Below are 2,500 nucleotides of genomic sequence, written 5' to 3' on the forward strand. Positions count from 1 at the left end.
CACACACACACACACACACACACACACATGCACACACAAACCCGCACTTACCAACACACTCTGCAGCCCTCACTGCCTCTCTGCTTCAACAACTCTGAGCCACACGCGCGCGCACACACACACACACGCACACACATGCACGCGCACACGCACACAGAGTCTTTTCTGGGCCAACCCCATTAATAACTGGTCTTGCGGTACAGTTAAAAAGAAAGACAAGGACAAGTTGTGTTGTGAGAGGTGTCTGACGCTTGCGTTTGATCTGTGGCCTGATGAAAGCTGTATTATTGATGTTTATGCTGGCTGGCCTCAGCCTGACAGCGTCCTGAGGGGCTGAGCACATCTGCACACAGCACTGACAGCAGCCTGCTCAGCCCAGAGCTCGCCTGCTCGTCACATCACTGACACACTCTTTACCAGCACACACACGCACACGCACACGCACACGCACACGCACACGCACACGCACACGCACACGCACACGCACACGCACACGCACACGCACACGCACACGCACACGCACACGCACACGCACACACACACACACACACACACACACACACACACACACACACTCACACACTCTCTACCAGCACACACACACACACACACACACACACACACTCACACACTCTCTACCAGCACACACACACACACACACACACACACAAAGGGGATTCACACACACACACACACACACACACACAAAGGGGATTCACACACACACAGGCCTGCACAGAAACACACACATTCATAGACACTGCACACACTCATTCACAAACACACACGCATTCACACACATTAACGCATTCGCAGAAATACACACATTCACAGATGTACAGGTATGCACAGACACAAAGGCATTCTCAGACATTGATGTACTCACAGAAATACCAGCATTCGTAAAGACAAAGACACGCATTCACACACAAAAGCAGGTATGAAGAGCAGAGCCCCCATTTGATGCTCATAGACACCCAGAGCAGAGCAGCACACAGAAAGCCCCCCTCCCCAGCCCCCCCCCCCCCAGCGCGGCTCTGGCACGGGCCGAGGCGGAGGCAGAGGCAGAGCACGTCTGAGAGGAGAGAGCCCGGCCTGAGCACTGTCAAACCGCACAGACGGCAGCACAAACCAGAGCGTGAGCCCACTTTACCTGCAGGCTGCTGGGACACCCCCCCCCCCCCCCTCTTTTTTACCCTTCTGATGAATTATGCATCAGCTGCTCCCCCAACCAGTCAGGCAAACAGCATTTCATGCGACTGCGACACACCTGCGGATTAAGGAGAACACAGGTAGCACACCCACACGCGTGCACGGACACGGGGGCGTCGCAGGGAAAGAGGAGGGGAGTCGCCGTCCGTGTCAGACCCCATCGGAATGCGAGGCGACGGATCCACGAATGAGCTCGCCTCGCCCCCCCCGCGGAATCCCGTTTCCGCCGGCGACGGCTCGGAGTTTTCCCATTTAGCTTTAAAGCGCGGCGTAAACCCCGCACAGGCCGCTGAGCCCGCCCCAATTCCCCAGCCCCCAAACTACAGAGAGCGCCCAGCGACCTGAGACAGGTCTCATCAGAGAGCGCGTCTATCTCTCCCTCCCTCCGCCCCTCTCGCTCTCACTCACTCTTACAGGGATTACCGCTCAATATGAAACACGATTCCTTCCATTTCATTCCTCCCCGGCAGATGTTCCCATCTGCGGGGATTTAGGCGGCTGATGAAAGGCAGCGGCGCAGCGACACGACCCGCCAGCAGGGGGTGGCAGTGACACGTCGGTCTGTTAGCGCTGGAGGGCTTTGAGGGGACGCCAGCCCGGAGCCTCAGACCGCGTGCCCGTCTGCCGCAGGACCTGCAGGCAGGCAGGTAACGTTACGAGATGGCTCCCATCCGGCAGACGGTCCGCGGCGCTGCCGAGCGCTAGCTGCTCTCTGTCACTGAAAGGCCCGTGCCAGCTGAGCTGCAGTTCTGCAGGCCGGTCCCTGAGGACACAGGAAGCTTCTTCTCTGGCAGTTATGCTGTGCTGACCTGTGTTTTCATACAGCTCTTTCAATGTCACAGCTTTGCTTAGGAGCTTCAGTATTGCAGTATTAGGTACAGTAATGTGTGTGCGGTTGCAAGCAGCTTTCAAGCTCAGGTCTCATTGTCTGTGTGTGTACACATATGTATATATGTGTAAGTGTGTGTGTGTGTTGGAATATGAGAGAGAAAGTGCACGTGTGTGTCTATGAGAGAAAAGGGAGAGAGAGAAAGAAAGAGAGTGAAAATGTGGGAGATGTTCCCACCTGCACCAGGCTCCCAGATCGCAGAGAGCAGAGCCTCCTGGGAGTGGAAGCAGAGCATTGTGGGAATGTGGGAGCTTGGTCAGCAGTGCCCGCTGGGCAGAGGCGCGCCCATGCCAGGGCGGCACGCGGCGAGGCCGAGAGGTGCTGGCAGAGCGTGGAGGTCAGAGGGATCGGGCACGGCGCCCGCGGGCACAGGACCCCGCCCCCCCCGCCCTCCGCCAA

The 2,500-nt window shown here is 57.4% G+C and overlaps 1 protein-coding gene across 2 annotated transcripts in view; it reads right to left on the minus strand.

The window, feature by feature from the left end:
• The window catches only part of LOC118232710 (ephrin type-A receptor 7-like), a 95,263-nt gene that overhangs the window by 17,440 nt on the left and 75,323 nt on the right, over window positions 1–2,500 (minus strand). The gene's annotated exons all lie outside the window — the stretch shown is intronic.

The sequence above is a fragment of the Anguilla anguilla genome, chromosome 8 (genome assembly GCF_013347855.1).
Source record: "Anguilla anguilla isolate fAngAng1 chromosome 8, fAngAng1.pri, whole genome shotgun sequence".
Lineage (NCBI taxonomy): Eukaryota > Metazoa > Chordata > Actinopteri > Anguilliformes > Anguillidae > Anguilla > Anguilla anguilla.